The sequence below is a fragment of the Amblyomma americanum genome, chromosome 11, assembly GCF_052857255.1.
Source record: "Amblyomma americanum isolate KBUSLIRL-KWMA chromosome 11, ASM5285725v1, whole genome shotgun sequence".
Classification (NCBI taxonomy): domain Eukaryota; kingdom Metazoa; phylum Arthropoda; class Arachnida; order Ixodida; family Ixodidae; genus Amblyomma; species Amblyomma americanum.
The window spans coordinates 12,868,834-12,892,399 of NC_135507.1; the positions used below are offsets into that span (position 1 = coordinate 12,868,834).

Sequence of the window (23,566 nt, forward strand, 5' to 3'; positions counted from 1 at the left end):
CCTTCAAGTCTTCGAGGTGCACTATATACTAGTGCACCTTCGATTTCGAACATTTCAGGGCCGAAACTTTGCTAGAGTGGAAATATCCCTTGCTCTGGAATGGAACCAACATTATTAGAAAAGAGAACCATGTTTCTCCTACAGCAAGGTTGATCCACTGTGTCATGAAATATGGTCTGTGGCAAGCAGAAGCATAGACACCGCTATGCCTCTCGATGAATATGTGCTTGCGTGGCTTGACGACGGGCATTTGGTACCAAAGGCACAGTTGCTTGTCGATTCCCGCCCATTTGACGATTCATAGCTTTGGCAAACATCTCAACAAAACAGAGCCCTGAAGCTATATATACTCCATGTTTGGCAACAACTTGTCAGTAGGGCAAACAATCAAACCACATCTCCACTGAGTACGCCGGTTTGCACTACAATGCAGCTTATGTTGACATTGGAATCATGGCCTCTGGAATACTGATGTTCGATGACGTAGTTGGAAATTTCCTCAAATTGACCAAAACATCCCTTTTTATCCCCTTTTCTCTGCATTAGCTTCAAAACCCTGCTAACTTATTGGTTTTGTAAAATTCTGCCCTTCGAATTATATAAAAAAAAAAGATGCCGCCACCGTGTGGGAGACAATGTAACGAAAGTCATCTGCTGTGGTCTTGGATTAATTAATCATGTCATCAATTAGTTACCATTATGGCAGACATCACGGATTTATAGGTAACGGCACCAATCAATCACCAATTGGACATATCAGTGACGTCACCACTCAATCACCAATTCGATATACTGATGACATCACCAATCACCAATTGGGTTGCTATATCGATTTACTATGGGGGGGGGGGGGGGTGCTATATTGAATTCCTCGGACTTGGAAAATTTTCACACCGAAGGGAAGGTGGTAGCAGTCCCCAAGAAATCGGGGAAAGTGTCGAGTAAGAGCTAATAAAGCCTGGTGCACTTTCTGCAAGTCCCAACCCGAAAGCTAAGACAGCTCTTTAAACTAATAACACGAAAACACATTTGTATTCGCATTCCGAAGTATATATACGAGCCATCGTCATCATCCGCAGAAGCAGCAGCAGCTGCCTGACTACGCCCTCTGCAGAATAAAGGCCTCTCAGATCTCTAAAATTAACCCCGCCCTATGCCAGCTGCTGCACCTTATCCCTGCCAACTTCTTAATCTCATCTAACCAACTTCATTTCGCCCCCTGCTGCGCTTGCGTTCTCTTGATATGCCCGCCGTTTAGCATGTATACGCTTCACCTGCATTAACTTTACTAAACCCTATGGCATCTCCTTTAGCTTCGTCTCGAAGATGCATGAGCTAGAAGTCGTATCGGAGAACCCGTGGATTCATTTCGGCCCCGTGGGGCTCTATCGCTGACACTGGCTTTTATACATTAAATTGAGCTTAAATCGGAATACGAAATGCAGATGCCGTTGCGTTAGGTTATATGGTGCATAGGCCACTACGACACTATGTGTCAAATGGGTCAACATGTCTACTGTAGGTTCTGAACCGATCCCATGTTTTTGGGCTAGTGTCAGAGACACATGCCTGCATATCATCATTGCTAGTACGCACCGAACCACAAGCGGTTACCACCGGCCATTACAGAAAGCCAACGCAAAGCCATGATGTCGAGCATCACAACAAAGGGCATATTTATTTTGCTTCACAGAAAGCCAGTGGAGGATGGACACGATATTGCGAACGTCTGCCCCTAGCAGCACCGACAGCCAGCACTCCAAGTGTGTCTGACAAGGAAAGGCAACCACAACTGGTCTTGTAGTTGATCGGACCAACATTGACTCATCAGGTTCACGAGGGCTCCGGCTGCATCGTTGGCGCGATGCCATGCTGTCACTGTTCCGGCTCAGTGGCATCGTCTGCGGCGGTCAGCCTGCAAACGAAAAGACATACAACATGGTATAGCGACTGCACAGATAGTACAATGAATAACCCACATACATTATATACAGGGGTTTGCATACCCTCATCAGTATGATAACTAGATAATCGCTGAATGCACCAAAAGGAAAGAGATTGTACAGTCTTTGTGACCTTTGTGTATGTAGAGTGCTCAAGCAGTATGCACAATGCAATAAAAATTGAAAAGAATCCGTGCTACCTGCTCATGCCCACCATGCTTCCAGGTATATGTGGCTCTAATTCCGCGCAACCACGGGCTATGAAAGCTAACAAGCACGATGAGATGTCGATTTTTGTGCATAGAAGTGTGCTGCTAAAGCGCTGTACACAACGGTGATGCAGACTGTACACCTAGCAGTGCAGGTACTGTTGAGGGTACCAGCTGCATTATAATGGCAATACTGTCTCCTCCACGAAGAACAAATAAAACCACAGGGACACCTAATTACATTGTGTGTTGGCTGTGCGATAACTTCAGAGGCTGGTGAAGCCATTACTGGAAGTGACGTCACTTCTGTCTGCTGATGTCACTTCCTTTCAGCCAACGGGAATTATCCAGTCTGATGGCATTACTTCCAGCCAATGGGCGAAATGTACGGCAGACATATTTTTTTCCCAATAAAGATTTTAATGATACCGCGTACCCTGGATCAACGTTCGGATGGAAGCCACACCTACAATGAACGCCTTTAGGACTGTCACGCGCACATTTCGGACGCATGATACAAGAACTGCAGGAACGGTCACATTCAAAGGAGATTTTGAGCCAAGAGACAGCATTAATTATACAACTGGTTGTCCGCAGACCAAAATGCGATAGCTCTCGTGCACGGTTCACTGGTTTTAGCCGTTGTGTACATAATCGTGCAAGTGGCAAATAGCAGCTTTCCCGGATGTTAGGCCTAAAAAGCAATTTCTCTGTTTTTGGGGTGACATATGCCGCCATTGGAGCAGTAGCGCTGCTGGTCACGTGACGATGACACCATTTCTTGCGAACAACACGCTCTCGTTACATATAAAGGGCTCTGCCAACGTTACCAGATCGGTGAAGCTTACGGACAGAAATAACAAGCCAATATGCCGTCGCGGGTGGCCGATGTCGCTCTGACTATATACATCGGTGAGAGCGGGCTGGGAAATATTGCTTTTGTTTCTTTACCTGCGCATGCTACTTAATGTACATCATTGGGGCAACTTTAATTTTAGTTATTTTTTATGCCCACTGCTTTTCGTACATCACTGGAACGGGAGACGTTCTTTACAAGCCAACTCTATACGCATAAAGCGCGAAACAGGCAATTCGCGGAATCATAACAGGGTAGAACATCGGAACATCCAGAGCTTCAACTGATCTCCGGGCTTGAGAGCAGCAGGGCCTGTAATAACACAGCGAAATTCCCATGATTCTAACTCAAAGAGGACAAGAACTGCCTTCTCTTTGCACTTTACGTTGAGAAAATCTAAGCGCCAATCCGAATCAACCGAAAGTTCGAAATAACCGAGTTCAGGCTAGTAACACTCCAATATTGTCCAATCCCAATTATTCGATCTCGAAAGGGACCGACAACTGAGCGAACTTCGCATTAAGAGGAGCTTTCTCAACACACTTGGATTTGGCTCTCGAATTAACTAACGAGATGGTGGTTTACAGGAGCAGGGACGGTTGAGGTCATGCACCAAACACTGAAAACAGGCCTCTTGGGACTAACCGTACAGCGTCCGCCGGCCGGAACAAGTTGCAGTGGAATTACCATGGCGCCACCTGCTTCCACGTTGAGGCCTTTGTGGGACGGAACCGGCCTGTGGGTGCTTTCTCTGCCGGAGTAAGTGGAAACGCTAGTCTCTCCTCCGAGCCCGGCTGAAAAAGAGAGGGCGTGAAAAAAGAATAACCCAAAATGAACCAATAGTTCAGTTCACTTCACTTTAATTTCATTCAAAAGAAAGTGGAATACAAATTCGCACGAAGCCTGACTACACCTCACCTGCCACCTGAAAATAACAGCAGGCAAAAATTTTGAAATACATTCACAGGGAATCTCTCTGTTAACAATGCCCAGAGCCCAGTTAAGTGCCTCGTCCCGAAGGCACACGTTGTGATGTCAGCCTGTCGATAAGAACGAGCACGTTTCTTTCGCTTAGATATTCAGCACTTCTGTATATATTGAACATCATTGCAATAAACGGGCCAGTCCCTTAATACCGCCCAACGATGCGTGCCTGACATGGTGTCAGAAGTGGAATGCCGCTCCCGAGATATACTGTCAGAGGCATATGCAGATCGACGGGGTGGAGCAGCAGCTTGCATGCGGTGCAAGTCTTCACAGAAGTAACGGCAGCAGCAAGCATCAAATCACCATGGCGGGGATAAAGCCTCCGCACCCATTTGATTTCTACAACACCACAGACTGGCCCTCTTGTATCGAGGACTACAGCTTCGCACCCGGTCTCCGCGAGAAAACCGAAGAAATTGAAGTAAGAACCCTTCGTTACACGATGGGCCGGAAGGCGAGGGAAGTTCTTCGCTCCCCACCTGTCAAGTCCTTCAAAGTCCTAAGTCAAAGTTTGAAACCTATTTCGTGCACATGAAGATTACTGTTCAAGAGAGCACCCGCTTTAATCGATATAGTCAACAGCCAGGGGAAGCTGTAAACAAGTTTGCAACAGAGCTCGACAAGTTAGCAGAACAAGGAGAGTTCGGTAACATGAAGGATCGTTTAATTGGGGATCAATTTGTAGTTGGCTTTCTGGAAGAAGCACTGTCAGAAGAGCTTCAAATGTATCCCAAGCTAACATTGGCCACCGCGGTAGCGAAAGCCATGAGAACAAGCGAAACGGTAAAGCGGCAGCAAGCAGACTTGAAAGGGTACGAGTGAAGGTACGAGTGCCGAAGCATACGTGGCAGCAATGAAGAACAGCAACAAAACAGAAGAGAGAAGGGAATATGCTAGAGTTGCGCATCGCAAGAGGCATGCTTCTGCAAGGAGTTGCACGTATTGCGCAGGTTCAACGCACCCGCGAACTAGATGCCCAGCGAAGCAGCAAAACTGCTTTTACTGCCAGAAGTTGGGACATTTTGAAAAGGCTTTTTGCATTGAAAAATGAGAAAAGAACACTACGTGGTAACGGAACCTGATAACGAAAGCCAATTCCTTGGCACAGTCATACCGCAACAAAACAAGGCGTTTGTGCACTTCGCGACGGCACAGATAAATGGCCATGAAGTGAAAATGAAAGCTTATACTGGAGCAGAAGTCACGGTCGTAGGGAAAATTTTCCCAGGAATACCGCATTGACTTTATAAAGCAGAAAACTTGAGAGGACCAAGTGATGCAAGCATTTGCATGCGCGGAAAGTTTCAGGACGAAATTGGATGTAAGGACAGTCGCTGCGAGCAGACGGAGTACGGAGTGAAAAACCTGCGCATGCCTCTACTAGCGCTGCCTGCAAATAAGGCCCTTGGGGTAGTTCTGTTTCTCGTTTAAAGAATAAACATCCGAAGATGTCGCGAAAAAGTACCCTGGGCTGTTTCAAGGAATTGTATCTTTAGCAGGGGAGCACACGATACGGATGGTGGACAATGCAATCCCCTACGCGGTGTCAACACCGCGCAGGATTCCCATGCCAATGAAGCAAGCAGTTAAGGAGGAACTTGACAGGCTTGAGCTGGACGGCATGATCAGAAAATTCGAGGATCCGACAGAATGTGTGCGCCAATTGTGCTGGTTCTGAAGCAATCCGGCGCAGTCGGGATTTGCGTCTACCTCACTCAACTATACAAGTTCGTAAGAAAGCGCCCCCTACTACCGACGATAGAGCAGATTATGGGAAGCTTTCAGGAAGCCTCCGTGTTCTCAAAATTGGATGCAAGCTAAGGATTTTACCAAATTCAACTTGCAGAGTCGTGCCATACCCTCACAACTTTCATAACACCATACAGTATACATGCAGGTACTGCTACAGGGGACTACCTTTTGGCATAAGCTCTGCACCAGAAGTTTTTCAAAGCAAGTTCACGCAAATTTTGGAATAATAATAATAATATTAATAATAATAATAATTGGCTTTTTGGGGGAAAGGAAGTGGCGCAGTATCTGTCTCATATATTGTTGGACACCTGAACCGCACCATAAGGGAAGGGATGAGGGAGAGAGTGAAAGAAGAAAGGAAGAAAAGGGTGCCGTAGTGGAGGGGTCTGGAATAATTTCGACCATCTGGGGATCTTTAACGCGCACTGACGTCGCACAGCACGTGCCCTAACCACTGAGCCACCGCAGTGGGTAAATTTTGGAAGGACTGGATGGCGTTTTGGACTACATAGACTATATTCTGCTGCTCGGCGCAAATAAGGCAGAACACGACTCTAGTCTGCACAAGGTGCTCGAAAGACTATACAGCGGGAAGGGGTGACGCTGAACAAGGAAAAATGGCGTTTTTCAGTCGAAGAAGTGCCCTCCCATGGCATGATTTTTGGCGCTGGGGGGTGCAGCCGCATCCTGAAAAAGTGCAGGCTATGAAAGAATTTTTGAGGGTGCAGAACCTATCAGATGTCCGTTCTCTTCTGAGAACGATGAACCATCTTGCTAGGTTTCTTCCAAATGCAGCGTTAATGAGTGCACCTCTGCGCAGCCTCCTGCGCAAGGACAGAGACTGGTCTTGGGGACAAGCCGGGTACCACCCCCTTTACAAGATAATTTCAGCAAATGCTTCGTCATATGGTCTTGGTGCTGTACTGAAGCAGGGCCAACCATCCGGGGAATGACCACTGGTTGGTTTTGCCTTGAGATTGCTGACAAAGATGGAACAAAAATACTATCAAATAGAGGAGGCATTATCGCGCTAACATGGGCAGCTGAATCTTTTGACGAATTTTTAAGAGGCATGCCGCCGTGTATCAAAGATTCAGAATGTGTTTGACGAGATACCACTTCGCAATAACATACATACCTTCCAGGCAAAAGCATTAAGACAGCAGACACCTTATCAAGAGTACGATCAAACACAGCTAACTATACTCTGGGTGACCTGACGGAGTCTGACGTATCTGCCTTTGTAGATGGAATCGTTCAGAGCCTACCTGCAACAGAAAGCATGCCTAATGCCATACGATCTAAGCTACAAAAAGTGCTTGTCATTGTTGGAAGCCGGCCACCATGGGTGGCCAAGAAAAAGAAGGCTACCAGAAGTTTTGAGGCAGGTTTGGCCCGTCCGTGCTAACATTTCAGTTTGCAACGGATTGTTGCTAAAAGATGCTCTCATAATTCCGCGAAGCCTGCGGAAAGAAATAATCGAAAGAATACACGAAGGACACCAAGGTATCGTTCGCTGCAGAACAAGAGTAAAGGAATCTGTTTGGTGTCCGGGGCTCAGCGGAGAGTTAGTGAAAGCTGTAACTGATTTTCGCGTATGTGTGGCCGAACGTTTTCAGTTCGCGGAACCAATGATTCATTCCCTCAGAAACAGAACTATCGTGGCAAAAAGTCGGCGTTGATTTGTTTCAGATATAAGGTGCGCCGTGTAGGCCAATGCCTTTTTGCCGTGGATTATCATTCCAGATATTCAGAGCTGGCCTTGCTGAAGGAACACACATCTTCAGAAGCGGTCATCAACCATCTGAAGAGCATCTTCGCCACGCACGGCATCCCAAACACCGTGGTATCAGATAACGTTCAAACATGTCACCACTAGTCTTCGCTTCCCGCAAGCTAATGGTGAAGCTGAACGCATGGTAAGAACACTAAAGCCACTTTTAAAGAGAGCAGAAGATTCCCTACGTTTCCTTGCTGAATTAGCGGAACTCGCCAGGTCTCAAGGGTTAGTCCGGCACAACTTTTGATGAGCCGTCGATTGCGCTCAAGAGTATCTTGTGTTCAATCTAGGCTAAAGCCTACTGTCATTAGTTCTTTGTGGCAGAGAACAGACGAGTAGTACAGGAACAGGCAGAAAATATACTTCAACAAGCGCCATGCTGCCCGATCTTTGACCAGACTTTGTGCAGGGAATCGGGTATGGCTAAAAGACAAGGGTGGTTCCAGAACCAAACATCACAGTCCTACTGGGTTGGTACAGACAACGGTGCAGATCACAGCAACAGACTCCTCCTCTTCCTACTGCCAGAGACGGGAAACGGCGGTAGTGCATCATAGACGATTCAATGGGAATAAGCACGCAGAAGAGACCGGACATCACAGAGCCACACGCTACGGTCGCATCATCAGGACGCCGAAACGACTTGGAATCAATGATTAACTATATATGAGCTGTGTTGTTGAGTTCCTATGAATGTACTTAGCTTGAAAAAAAAAGGAAAGTGACGTCAGCCTGTCTATAAGAACGAGCACGTTTCAGACATTCAGCACTATCACAAAAGTCATGTGATCAACGCTTCTGTATATATTGACTATCATCGCAATAAACAGGCCAGTCCCTTGACACCGTCCAACGATAACGTGTCTGACAAACGTGGGGGCGGTCTAACGTCTTAAACACACTTACGTCATGAGGGACGCCCCATTGGAGGTCTCCGGATAATTTAGACTACCCGGGGTTCTTTGACGTGCATTGACATCAGACAAGCATGGGCCTCTAGCATTCCACCTTCATCAAAAAGACACCACCGCGACCGGGATCGAACCCGCGTGTTGCGTGTCAGCAGCCTAGCACCATAACCAGTGAGACAACGCGACTGAATTCGCACACCTTCATGAGCACTGACCCCCCCCATGCAGCACATTGAAACTATTTTTGCTATGCAGGTATGAGCATATACAGCGAGTACTGGAAAGACGTGTGAGGAGTTAGGCTAGTAAAGGGACCTCCCGTATATTAATTGCTCCACTCGTAGAGAGAGAGAGAGCAACGATTTTAATGAAACACCACTCAATGAACACCAGGAGTGAATTGCACCTCCCCCGTCACCCCTAGCCATCGACAGGAATCTCTAGAGATACAGCAGCAGCAACGGCTTGACTGATGATGTCCAGTTGGATGTTAGGGTCTTGAGCTGCAGAACACAACCTCCCGGCATACTACAATATGGCAACTGGCTGGCACCTCCTCACACGTAGCTCCCAAACTCGGGTGATCAGCTCCTCGCACTACGCTGGTGAAGACAGGGTTCACATGGATTAAAGTTTTCCCTCTTGTGCTGTTACGCGGCTCAGACACATCATACTTCTTCCCGACCTCCTAATCGTGTGGCAGCTCGCTCCCCTGGGGGCACTTCCAGCTGCGCGCAGTCCTCGCTGCTCACCCGGCTTTCCTTCTGAACAACGGCCGTGCTGTGTTTCGGAGAGTGCGGCGGGTCACCTCGCCTCGGGACCTCGTATATCTGCTTCTTGTAGTCAACCCAGCAGTTGTGTGCACGGGGCCCCCATGCGCCGCCGGAAATGGCGGTATTCAGCGTGTCCCGCCGCGCTGGTGCCCCGCAACAGTTCGCCCAGTGGTGCCTCGAGCTACTACCCCATCCAGCCTATAGCAGGAGCACAGTACAAAGTATCCGGCTGATAGTACGACTTACCTGGTTTAAGGCTCAGCAAACTAAGTTAACAAATTTCGCCAGCCGTCATTATTTTCAAACTCGCAACCTCTACAATGAGAAGGACCGTTTTCGGTCTTTCTCAAGTAATTGATGGCGTAGCATGACCTCCGGGAGCAGCGCAAAAATTCGATATCGACGCCCACATTTCGCTTGCAAAATCGGCCGGTGGTAGCGCCACCCGCACTTGGATTCTTGATGATTAAAAAGATCCATTTCCGGCATTAGTTGTCTCTTTGCAGTTACTATGCCATAGCCTGTCGATACAGACAACCTTATTCTGTCGTTTTGAACAACTTTACAAGTGTGCCTTCCAGAAGAATTCTTGGGTGAAAGGGAATCATTAATCCTAAACTGGTGAGGAGCACTCTTTCCTTATTTTTTGAGAAAATAACGTGCGGTTCGTTCACGCTGTGTGCACCCTCACAATAATCATGTTGGACCTTATGTGGACCCTTTATATGGTGCGTGTGTTCAATACTAATGCAGATTTGCCCAAATAAAATGCACGATCTGCTTTTGTTTCTGCAACCTGCCGCCTTTTGCTGTGCTTCCGCATGCCTCACATCACCCGGAGAGGGGGAGGGGCGCACTTTCATCAAGTGTTTGCATGCAGGCGGGCACCTTTTCTCGGTGTTCATTCCTGACAAGGACTGCGACTCGGCTGCAACTTCCCCAGAGCCCACACTTCGTCTGGCCACCAGTTCCCGCGAGGATAAGACCTCTTCGAAATCTGAAACAAACACGCCTAGTGGCTGGGTTCTCGAGAACAGAAAAGCATTTAATGCAGCTATATTTTGCAGCTGCACTCGTGCCAATAAACCATCCTCATTACCCCATGAAAAAAAAAAAAAACGGGAAAACCTAGCAGTCACGGTATATACTACTTGTCCCGTGTCCCTCCTTTTGTCCTTGTCATTTAGGAAGTAATCACTTATTGGCGTACACCTGAGCCCAGCCATACGGCTACAGTGGAAAGCTGCTAATAAGTAATTACTCCTTAACTGATATCAACTCCGCTTGTGGACTTCCTCTAAAAATGTTGAATCTGTCCACTTTTGCACTACACCATATCAGGCTAAGGGGACATTCGGGACGAAATGAGGACAAATTAAAGTTAGCCTTTATCGATGAATTACTGCGTTTGTTTAAGCTAGAACAAAGGTCAAGAAAATAAATTCAGGTACCGATGTCCCCCACTACTTTCGCGAGCAAACAGTGACCTCAAGAGAGTTCTTTTCAGGCAGATTCCTGAGGTGAGGCTTCAACTCCATCCTCTCTCAGTCAGGGATCACGCAGTTCATTCCACTCGTGACATCTGGGTTTGAATTGAGTGTCAAGATGAAAAATGTGCTTTTTGAAATCCAATTTACTCGGAAATAAATGAGTCTTTCACTGGCGGATAAACAACATAGCCAGGAAGAGCCTTATAATACGGTTTTAAAAAAAGTGCAAAAATCAATGGTGTCATCCTCAGTTTCCCTTTGAAATGTGTCATAACGCTATCACAGGCATCATGCGTTCTATAATATATAGAAAATTGTAAAAACTGGGAGCGTACATTTGGAGCTCATTTCATAAAAATATTGCGAATGGCTCAAAAACTTCAAGCAACTTCACGCATTGCACACACTACCATGCTCATGGAGTTGCAGCCGCTTCTGAGAAAAAAAAAGCACATGTATGTCGTGCTTCTTTTCTTGAAATTAAACAGTGCTACATATTTAGATCAGCACACAGGAAGACATAAAAGGGCAGGCGCTGACTCCAACTAGAAATCTGCGCCCGCCCTGTCATGCGTTTCAAGAAAAGAAAAATGAATCACCAACTAGCCCTAGAACGTGTTTTGTTAAACATTTATGTCAAATTAATTATTTTCTTGGTCATCCGAAGCTGTCTCCAGGACGAAAACTCAGCTACACCATAGTTTGGTAAAACATTCCACCAAGTGAGAGACATGTTACAGCGCGAGGCAGTATTTCCTAGGCGCACCGTATATCTATTTCTTTTGTTTGAACTTTTTTCGGGCACTAAATCGCCTTACCATTCATTCTAGCAGGAGTGTCAAATGTAGCTGGCATCACTGGAACCCTTCGTGAAGACAGCTCCAGATGCTTCGCAAAATGGTTTATGGTGGTTTAACGTCCCAAAGCGACTCATGCTATGAGGGATGCCGTTGGAAGGGATCCGGAAATTTCTACCACCTGGGGTTCTTTAACGTGCACTGACATGCACTTTCTTTAACGTGCACTGGCCTCTAGAATTTCCCCTCCATCGAAATCTGACCACCGCGGCAGGGATCGAACCTGCGTCTTTTGGGTCAGCAGTCGACCCCCATAATCACAAAATGAAGTTTGAAAAGGCGCTTCCAGAGACAGGGGCATGGTGCCGCAAGGGGATCAGACACCTTTAGCACATTGTGTATCGTCTTAAAGTTAGCGGATTACCGGCAAAGATAGTCTTGACGGCGCCAAATGGCGCCAGGAGCCCAGTTGCGCCAGTGTCTGCCGCATCAGGACCAATCAGGGCGTGTTCCCTGGTGGTGTCCTGATGGTACTCTGACAACAGTAACACGGTACACTAAAGGTGTCAATTGTTACCCGACACCATTAGAAGTTACCTTAACGAAATTTTCACTTGTCCAGCAAGTTTTGCAGTGTATAGTTTTTTGATGAGTGTGATTGTAATGTTGCTAAAACAGGAGCACTTTATGCCGAGCGGGCATGCGTGCCACCCTGTCTAGCGGGACACCTGCTTCTGTACTCCGGCTTCACAGGCACCGCGACCTTGGGAGGTAAGGGGGGAACAAAGAGAAGAGTAATCATCAATTAGGTACGCCCGATGGACTTGTAGCAAAAGCCTAGCGTCACCAAAAGCGAGCATTAAACAAATGCCCTCGCGTATTTTGAAAATTAAGCCCCTGAACCGCCTTTTTTCCTAATCCGGCAAAAAATTTTGCCAACGGTTATAAGACGAGGAGAAAACTTGACTACTGTGTTCCCGTAGTCCTGGCTTAGGCTCATATTTTTGCTAGACACATTTTGCCTATGTTTCGCACGTTCCCTTCCTCGTAAACTGCAAGTGCTCTCACTTTGAAGCAAGTAATCTGCAATGAAGGGCATGGCAGGCAACTCCACGCACGAAATCATGATTACTATTTTGTTGAGAAACCAGACGTTGCTGGATTCACTGCGAGTTGTGGGACTAATGATTATAAGGTTGCATTGACTATCATGACCACCCTCTCCGCCTCGCATGATCTAGCCGATGCACGATTGCTGCAGTCGCTTTACATGCTATGGCGCATTCTGGGAGTTTTCGCGGAGCTTGATTTGCCCCAGTGGCCTGAACGCAGTCAAGAAAATACACTGGAATAAATTGGACATCCAACTGGTTCCAATTGGACATTCCAATTCGTCCCAACTGGCCTTTCCAATTGGAACCAATTGGCTCCTGTTGTGTTTTTTAGTGGTAGCTACATTACGGTATCATTTTGAGGATTTAGTGTGGCGGTGCCATAGCGGTGGCGGTGACGGCACTTCCACCCTGTGGCTGCGCCGCCACGCTGTCACATGGTTGGTCACATGATGCGGAGCAGCTGCCGGCGGCGAGGTACTGTGATTAATCACGTGGTTCGTCAAGTGGTTGGTAATGCGACCAAGTTCCACTCGGCCAGGTGTAGCTATCGCATCACTCCAGGTTTAACCAAAGCTAAACCACTGCCAATTTTTTGCCACCCGACCAAATGTACCCAGCGGATTAACCAATTAGACCCATTAGGCCACGAAGTTACTGCCTCCAGGTAATTTTCAGGAAATGTAACTCAGTTAAGTTTCGCAAGGTATGTGAGAAACATTTCTGCAACAACATATTCTTAATGTGAAAAAGGAAAAACTAATTTGTGAGCACTGCAGGGAGACAGTGTTTCTGGTGTCAATCAAAATTTTTGCCGCAGAATTGAAACTAGGATATTTTTATGAAAATCATGGCAAACAGACACGCATATAGCATACAGCATATAATCGCTCAATATGCACATCCAGAGAACACACTTCTGCTTAAGCCAGTGGCGCTTGCCCACAAAGCGCAGTTATTTAATTTTGACTGCAGTGGTGATGGAGATTATGAATACACTTTAGTAGGTCAAGCTGCTGATAGCTCTTATTACCACCAGATTAGCTTTGCATTGTTTATCAAACATGCAAACAATCATATGGATACAGTGGCTGGAGCTAGGGTAGACCAATTGGATGCAACAGGTGAAACCATTTGGGCTCACCAGTTGGAATCCCAGTTGGTCCGACTGGTTAGTCCATATGGACTATCCAGTTGTAACACCATTCCAATTGTAACCAGTTGGAAACTGAACTGGTCCAGTTGGAACCAGTCGGAACAAGTTAGAAATCCACTTGGTTCCAATGTTTTTTTTTTTACTTGGAAGCGCACCTGGATATTCTTACATTTTTGGTCATGGCAAAGGACCAGGACTGCGACACCGGTTATCACACATAACTTTATATAGAGTACAGCCATATTTGGACACACTTCAACGTAGCCAATTATGACAGTCTAGTTCCCACCCTAACCTTAATCCTAGTCGAGAACCTGCGCTGGATTTGAGAAAAGGAAAGGAGTGAGTATAACTGCCTCACTTTCAAGGTGGACACCTACACCATGCTGTAAGTAAAATGAAAGGACACTAGCTGAATCTCTTAGTCGGCGTTCGTGTTTGCCTTTTCTTTCCTCGCGCAGTTCAGGTGGCCACCTACAAAGTGAAACAAAATGAAATCCAACAGTGAGCTCAGACTGCGAATAAGACAATACTACGTACTAGACCACATAGTTTGCCTCATTAAAGCGGGCCCTGCAAAATTAGGCAACATTCGTCAAAGCAGAGATGTTGCAAAAGTGGGAAAGAAGTGACATTGAATTGAACATGCCGAGACTGGCGTTTAACATTCGTCTGACAAAACCAGGCCCACCTGGACGAGTGGCTGCAATTCAAGGACTGAAAAGTGGATGAAAGTGGGCATGGAGCTAACGGCTTAGCTCTCGGAACACCGTTCACTGCCGTTGTTACCCCAACTTTTTGGAAGCAGCTCTGCCGGAGCAGCCATCTGGCCTCGGGAGCTCCGCTTCAGGGGATCCACTTCAGACACCGTAAAAATGGGTCTTATCACTACTACTATGCAACGAAACACTGCAAAAGTTAAGTGGCATGCCCGTGATGTGGTGGAACCTGGAAACTCGATTTGAAAGTTCCACAATTCCTTCCCTCGCCTTCAGCTGAAAATAGGGGTGCATTATGAGATTGGGAACGCGTCCGTTGCATCGACATAAGCGTCACTGGAAACCGCTGTACAAAGCAGAATGCACAACACATCCACGTGGCTTCAAGCTGTTACCACAGCATGAAGGGGCGGGGCGGGGCGGGGGGGGGACGCCGAGTGGAGAAAGCAAAGTAACGCCACCAGAGAGGTTGCTTTGGTGAAACCTAACCAGGCCCTTCATTTGCTAGTTTCCTGGAATATGAAAGGTAAAAGTTGATCGATATTTTTGAGCTCAAACTCCAATACTAATCGGGCGGTTAAGCGAAACGTTCCAAGAAATCTGATGTATTATTATTATTATTATTATTATTATTCGGACTGCTCAGTGGTTAGGACGCTCGACTACTGATCCATAGTACAAGGGTTCGAACCCGACTGCGGCGGCAGAGTTTCGATGGAGGCGAAACACAAAGGCACCCGTGCGCTGTCCGTTGTCAGTGCACGTAAAAGATCCAGAGGTGGTCGAAATTTTCGAAGCCCCTCACTACGGTGTCTCTCGTAGCCCGAGTCACTTTGGGACATTAAACTCCGTAAACTGTAAAGAAACTGAAAATTTAAACTTGAAATTATTTTCATCTGCCCCGCCGCGGAGGCTCAGTGGTTAGGGCACTTGGCTACTGATCCAGAGCTCCCGGGTTCCAACCTGACCGCGGCGGTTGCAATTTTATGGACGCAAAACGCTAAGTCGCCCGTGTGCTGTGCGATGTCAGTGCACGTCAAAGATCCCCAGGTGGTCGAAATTATTCCGGAGCCTTCTACTACGGCACCTCTTTCTTCCTTTCTTCTTTCACTCTCTCCTTTATCCCTTCCCTTACGACCGGTTCATGTGTCCAACGATATGAGACAGATACTGTGCCATTTCCTTTCTCCTAAAATCAATTATTATTATTTGCGTCTGCGATCTTGAGTTTAGACTCTTGACAAGCTCAGGAGCCTATAGTTTGCAAGTTTCGAGGCTCTACATCACACGGCTGTAGTAAGTACACTTCCCGGGGCACTGAGACAGTCCACTGTGCAGAACCCACCTTGTGGAAATAGAAGCGCTTCTGTGTTCTGTACTCCGTGGCTGTGGTGGTGGTCACCACGGTCGTATCATCCACGGCTTCAAAGGCAGGGACGGTCTAAAACGAACCGTTGAACAGCTGGCGTATTCTCACGAAATTTTTCACATTGGCAGCTGCAAAAGAATTAAGTGTTTCTCATTCAAAGCATGGCGTAAAAGCATAGAGCAAAGAGGCCGCAAAACACGTATACGAGATGCGAGAAATACTCTCAAGAGGCAGACGACAACAATAAGAGTCGCCTAACCCATCTTGCAGATACGTTTTGAGAAGGAAGTCATTACTCTTGTAATATAAGCGAGTTTACACCCAAATAAACAAAGTGATACATCCACTATGACACCTTTTTTTTTTTCTTTTTTCCTTCACTTCCTTCTTTATCCCTTCTATTACGTCTTCAGGTGTCTGCCGAGATGTGCGAATGATACTAAACCATTTCCTTTCCCCAAAAACTAATCTTCAATGTTCAGTTTCTTTAAAATTTACGGGGTTTAACGTCCCAAAGCGACTCGGGCTATAAGAGAGACCATAGCGAAGGGCTTCGAAAATTTCAGCCCCCTGAGGTTCATTACCATGCACTGATATCGCAAAGTACACGGCCCCTTTAGAATTTCACCTCTCTCGAAATTAGACCACCACGGCAGAGATCAAACCCGCGCCTTTCGGCCCGGCCGTGTCTTTCAGGTCAGCAGCCGAGCGCCATAACTAGTGCAGCGCTAATGACAAGCATTAAAAGAGGTTTAAAATCAGTTTAGTGAAATCACTCATCTGGAATGAAGACAAAATATCGACTAATTTTCGTGTGGTGTCTTCATCATTATGGACTGGAGAACTACATTCTCTAGGAAGCACATTTTCAGGTATAGCAATCAGGTCAAACTCAATTTTTACAAAGCCTTTTTGGGGTGCCCGAAACGGAGGGCCCTACATATGAACGAGTGTCTGCATTTCCCCTTCGAAGCTGGCATCATAACCGCCAGCTCGTGCCCTCTAGCAAACGCCATATAGCCCTTAGTTGTATGGCTATATGGCTATATATTGGGCTATGACTTGAGACAAGAACCCTTTCCAGGTTTTCTTGTGTTGGAAATGACAGTCCAGATGAATTGCAAAAAATGCCAGAGATGCCCAGCTTATTACACTCAGTACAAGTAAACACACCATGCCGGGCTCACTCACCCAGGACTGGCGGACACGCTGGGCAGCCATGTCGCCGGACCTGCCTGCTTTCACCTTGGGGCTTGATGACTGGGCGGCCAGATTAGATGAAAATTTGCCCACCTGCTGTGACACTAAGGCTGCCTCGCCCTGTGTCCCTATTGGGTGGGCGCCTGCGAGTCTACGCAAAGAGGCCGGGGAAGCACAAGTGTCATCTCGAGGTACGTTCCCCCACCTGCAACAGGTAGAGACCTCGCACTGATCACATCGGAATCGGCTCTGTGCAGTAAGCCCTACTAATCTTTTGCTGTATGTACTACATGTCTAATGTCAGTACCATTTTCCTGGCGGTTCCCTCCTTGAATCTCCCATGCCAAATATATATTGCTTGCGAGAGCAGCAAATACCACTCGGCAGGTTTAAATCGCCAAGCTTCCCCACAATTTTGTCTCATAATTATGGTTCATGGTTCATGCGGGTTTAACGTCCCAAACTGACTCAGGCTGTGATGGACGCCGTAGTGTAGAGATAAAGGCGGAAAGCTGGGCTAGCTGAGGGGGGGTGTCATCATTAATGAAAAGACTAGCGTGTATAACTAGCACACAGATATAGAAGGAGCCACCACGGTGGCTCAGTGTCTATGGAGCTCGGCTGCTGATCCGAAAGACGAGGTTTTGATCCCGGCTGCGGTGGTCCAATTTCGATGGAGTCGAAATTCTATAGGCCCGTATACTGTGCGATGCGTTAAAAAACCCCAGGTGGTTGAAAATTTCCGGAGCCCTTCACTGCGGCGTCCATCATAGCCTGAGTCATTGTGGGACGTTAAACACCCATTGATCAATAGACGTAGAAGAACGCAGGACGAGCAGTAGTTTTTTTTCCTGTGTTCAATCTGCATCTCCTTCTATCTTATTCTATCTTGTCTTCTTCTGTGTATGTGTCCTAGTTATATGCGCTAGTCTTATTTAAAAGGTAGAGAGCTCCAGAAATGTCGACCACCTGGGGTTATTTAACGTGCATTGACATCGCACAGCACACGGACCTCTAGAATTTCGGCTCCCTCAAAATTCTGCCGCCGCGGCCATAATCTAATTCGCATCTTTTGGGTCAGCAGCCGAACGAATAACCACTGAACCACGGCGGTTATTAAATTCAAAGGATAACTATCCGTGCAAGCGCTCGTGCTGTATGTTTCACCACCACCGTACCACGCTAGATGTGATCGAGTGCCTTCGACACAGACTGCCAGAACCACATACGTTACCACCAGCACTGACTCCTCCATATGAGACACGCAAAGAAAACCAATTGGCGCAGCGGGTATGGCCGCAAGATTATATGGGCGAAGGCGAGAGAGAGAGAGACAACGCCATTCATAACAGCAGGCCGTAGAGCTATCTGAAATAAGATTAGCTTTACCAATCGATAAAACAATGATGTTCTTTAACTTAAGCCGAACCCTTTTCGTTTGCCTCTACGTTTTTGCCCCGTTATGTGAGTACCGGAAGATATAGTTGTTTTACACTTCTGTTGTATGTTTAATGGACGAACCAATTGGAGGGTGTACCATTCATCAAATGAAACGCGTGATCTTCCTAGGCTTTAAAAAGGATGCCGGACTTGGCAACAGCCCAGCCTCTCTTGTGCTTATAATCCCTGGTTAAGGCACCTTCACAAAGTAGGTGGAAATGAACTGTCGCCAAAATTTTGAGAGCAAAATTTGATTACACAAACAATTCTTACCCGTCCATTCAAAACCTAACGTATCGGGCATAATGCAACGATGGAGGTCCAAATAAGTTAACACAAGGCGATGATCATGAACGTGCACAGGCAGGCTAATACAAGACAAGATTAATGAGTCAGCATCGCAACCGTCCCTTGGGCAAAATTTGTTCGCCTGGAGATGTGCGACGCAGCAGCCACTCACCAGGAAGCCTCCACACATAACCACCGTACACTTTCGCCCTCCACCATCAGCACCATCCAGAAGCCTCAACTTACCCTCAAACAAACCAGCCCCACCTTCCAGAAGGCTTCCTTCCACTACATACCCATCTTCGCCCTCCATCCACCTTCACCGTTCCGTAGGCACTACCTGCCACCAACGAACCCATCTGGCTTCCATCCACTACATTTTCATCGTTGCCCTCCATCCACCTTCACCGTTCAGTAGGCGCCACCTGCTACCAACCAACCCATCTGGCTTCCATGCACTACATACACATCTTTGCCCTCCATCCACCTTCACCGTTCCGTAGGCACCACTTGCCGCCAACAAATCCATCTGGCTTCCATCCACTACATACCCATCTTTGTCCTCCGCCCACCTTCACCGTCCCGTAGGTGCCACCTGCCACCAATGAACCCATCTGGCTTCCATCCACTACATTCTCATCGTTGCTCACCATCCACCTTCACCATTCAGTAGGCACCACCTGCCACCAACCAACCCATCTGGCTTCCATCCACTACATACACATCTTTGCCCTGCATCCACCTTCACCATTCCGTAGGTGCCACTTGCCACCAACCAACCCACCTGGCTTCCATTCACTACATACCCATCTTTGCCCTCCATCCACCTTCACCATTCCATAGGCGCTACCTGCCACCAACTAACCCACCTGGCTTCCATCCACTACTTACCCATCTTTGCCCTCCATCCACCTTCACCGTTCCGTAGGCGCCACTTGCCACCAACCAACCCACCTGGCTTCCATCCACTACATACCCACCTTTGCCCTCCATCCACTTTCACCGTTCCGTAGGCGCCACTTGCCACCAACCAACCCACCTGGCTTCCATCCACTACATACCCACCTTTGCCCTCCATCCACCTTCACCGTTCCGTAGGCGCCACTTGCCACCAACAAATCCATCTGACTTCCATCCACTACATACCCATCTTTGCCCTCCATCCACCTTCACTGTTCCGTAGGCGCCACTTGCCCCCAACCAACCCACCTGGCTTCCATCCACTACATACCCATCTTTGCCCTCCATCCACCTTCACCGTTCCGTAGGCGCCACTTGCCACCAACAAATCCATCTGGCTTCCATCCACTACATTCCGATCTTTGCCCTCCATCAACCTTCACCGTTCAGTAGGTGCTACCTGCCACCAACCAACCCACCTGGCTTCCATCCACTACACACCCATTTTTGCCCTCCATCCACCTTCACCGTTCCATAGGCGCCACTTGCCACCAACCAACCCACCTGGTTTCCATCCGCTACATTCCCATCTTTTTCCTCTATCCACCTTCACCGTCCCGTAGGTGCCACCTGCCACCAACCAACGCACCTGGCTTCCATCCACTACATACGCATCTTTGCCCTCCATCCATCTTCACCGTTCCGTAGGTGCCACCTGTCACCAACGAACTCATCTGGCTTCCATCCACTAGATTCCGATCGTTGCCCTCCATCCACCTTCACCGTTCAGTAGGTGCCGCCTGCCACCAACCAACCCATCTGGCTTCCATCCACTACATACCCATCTTTGCCCTACATCCACCTTCACCGTTCAGTAGGTGCCGCCTGCCACCAACCAACCCATCTGGCTTCCATCCACTACATACCCATCTTTGCCCTCCATCCACCTTCACCGTTCCGTAGGCGCCACTTGCCACCAACCAACCCACCTGGCTTCCATCCACTACATACCCATCTTTGCCCTCCATCCACCTTCACCGTTCCGTAGGCGCCACTTGCCACCAACCAACTCACCTGGCTTCCATCCACTACATACCCACCTTTGCCCTCCATCCACCTTCACCATTCCGTAGGTGCCACTTGCCACCAACAAATCCATCTGGCTTCCATCCGCTACATTCCCATCTTTGCCCTCCATCCACCTTCACCGTTCCGTAGGCGCTACCTGCCACCAACCAAACCACCTGACTTCCATCCACTACATACACATTCATGATTGAACTGCGCGAAAGAAACGGGGACCAAGAAGAAACACGTACACACACACACAGCGCAGTTCTGCGCTGTGTGTGTGTACGTGTTTCTTCTTGGTCCCCGTTTCTTTCACGCAGTTCAATCATGAACGAAATCTACCAACTAGCCCGCCTCAAAACCCTTCTTACATACACATCTTTGCCCTCCATCCACCTTAACTGTTTCGTAGGCGCCACTTGCCACCAACCAACCCACCTGGCTTCAATCCACTACATACCAATCTTTGCCCTCCATCCACCTTCACCATTTATTAGGCACCATCTGCAAACAACCAACCCATCTGCACACTTCAGAATACCCTACACCATCAACAATCCACTCGTTCTACCCTGCAGAGGCTTCAACTCATGCATGAGAAGCAAATGCAGCACTGGAACGAAAAAGCGACGGTGCAAAAAAATTTCAAAGACGCAGTGAGAAGGCGATCACTGAAGAAATAAAGACACAACCAATGCTGCTGACGCTGATTTCTCTATCGCATCACACAATCTGTGATCGCCAGCTCATTTTCTGCCTTTCGCCGCTGGAAAAGTTTGGACGAGATTATTACGGGTTCTACACCCCCATATCTAATTGTCTAATGCATTTTTTTAATGCGAAAGTATTATATGGCTATGTCGAATCAGCAAAACCTTCTCCACACGATTGTGTAGTCTCATAAACATAAATCTGAAAAACTTTGATTGTGTTAGATAGTGAGTCGTGAGATTTTGCTGTGTGAAAAAAGTTTGTTGATTTATTTAAACGCCAAATTTACAATCTGATGTCACAATAGCCCCGTGTTTCGTGTGAACAGAACTTTCTCCGCACTAGTACGTCATTTTGTGAAGACGAATGTGCAAAACGTTGATTGCGATATATAGTGCGCGACGAGATCTTTCTGTGAAAAAAGCTGGCCGACAAATTATAATTATTGTAATTAAATAAATGCAAAAACTACCCTTGGATGTTACAATAGCGACGGACATCAACATAGCACCTGGATGTCAAAATAACCACGGACGTCGACATAGCACCTATACGTCAAAACTAACACCAGAAATGATAATAAAAATAAATAGAAGGTGTACTGGCACCGTGAAAAAAGCCGCGTTCTAGGAAGTTCCATGCTTTCGCATTCTTTCACGTAAGCAGACCCAAGTGCCCTGGTAAATCTTTTTGCACAGGAGTCGAATTCGAACACTGACATCGGAAATTTCTTCCAGTTCTGAGGATTTTGAATGCGCACCACTCGTCAGCCAAAGCGTCCTGTCAAATAAAGCCGCAGTTCGGAATAAGACAGTTTCAAATAATGACACCGCACTACAAGAAGTCAACTGTTGGCAAACTAGTGCTGTTTTGACAGCTGAATCGGCGAACAAAGAACCGACGACTACCGGAACACACCGAGAATCCCGACCGGGAGAATTGGGCTGAGGCACCTGCTTCCACAATGCGGCCGCAGTCTCTCAACCTCTAATCCTTCAGTGCTTTGAAAGAATGGGCGCGAGTAGACGCAGAGAAGAAATCAAGCAGGTGTCGCAAACGTTGGCAAGGAAGCTTCGGGAGAAACTTTGACAAAGCCCGGGGCAAACAAGGAAGTTCGGTGGCAGGAATCGATTAGTGGAAGGAAACATTAAACAAGACCGCACGAAAACAACACAGAACGAACGCCAACAACACCAAGAAGGCGTGGACAAGATGCAGCGCAGGGGTGAGATTATGCTTATATAATTGGATGCTTTTAAACGCTGGCAGAAAAGTTAACACGCAGGTACAGGGTCGGTCAAAAGTTCTCAGGCCACAGGGTCTGCGTTTTAGCGGTATAGTCTGGCGGTTACAACACCCCCTATAAGCTCAAGATATCTGTAGAGAATGCAAGTAGTATCGTTCTAACCTGAGAGGACCTTGATAACTTTATCGGCATCTTAAGTACCAGGTTATACCGATGAAAGGAGACCCTGTACCTGGGAACTTTTGGCCAACCCTGAATATTTGTGCAATGCTGAGTTTTATGGCACCGAAATGACTCAGGGTTACAAACACCTTCTCTGTGCTAAAGGTTTTCAAAATAGCTTGTTTGCAAGATTTTCTCCTTTAAAACGCCTGATTAAGGAAATTCCAAGCAAAGTGCACTTTATCTTGTATATTGTTAAAGGCATATCTCTGAACTTATTATTGAATACGCCTAATTCCACGTGATAACGATGCCCCTGCCTTATATTGTTTCCAACTTCCAGTGAAATCGTGAGCCTTTATTTTCTCCTGCCACCTGTATTTGTTCAATTCAGTGCATCTTTTTTAATGGTGCATGCAAATAATGATACAATGGTATCTTATGTTGCATAGACACTACGTCGATGGTAGTGTTGCGCAAGGCCTAGCCGGTAGCGTGAGGCCCTGTGAAGCCATGACAGATTGTCCTGTTTGAGAGATTTTTCCTGATGATTTCTTTATCATGCACTTCGTACCTGATGTGTATAAATTCAAACTAAATTCAATAACCGAACGTGACATATCCACAATACACTCTCCTCTTCCAGCAATGTGCTACTGTCTAAGCATCAGTTTGCCTAAAATATCAGTTT

At 47.2% G+C, this 23,566-nt stretch overlaps 1 long non-coding RNA gene across 1 annotated transcript in view; it reads right to left on the reverse strand.

Moving 5' to 3' along the window:
- Nucleotides 1–1,652: 1,652 nt before the first annotated feature.
- The window catches only part of LOC144110340 (uncharacterized), a 57,182-nt gene continuing 35,268 nt past the window's right edge, over nucleotides 1,653–23,566 (reverse strand). Inside the window, exons 8-11 of the long non-coding RNA XR_013309811.1 lie at nucleotides 17,049–17,262; nucleotides 15,834–15,985; nucleotides 3,654–3,802; nucleotides 1,653–1,915 (exon numbers count right to left, since the gene is read on the reverse strand). This is a non-coding gene — a long non-coding RNA (uncharacterized LOC144110340). The remainder of the gene's footprint in view (nucleotides 1,916–3,653; nucleotides 3,803–15,833; nucleotides 15,986–17,048; nucleotides 17,263–23,566) is intronic.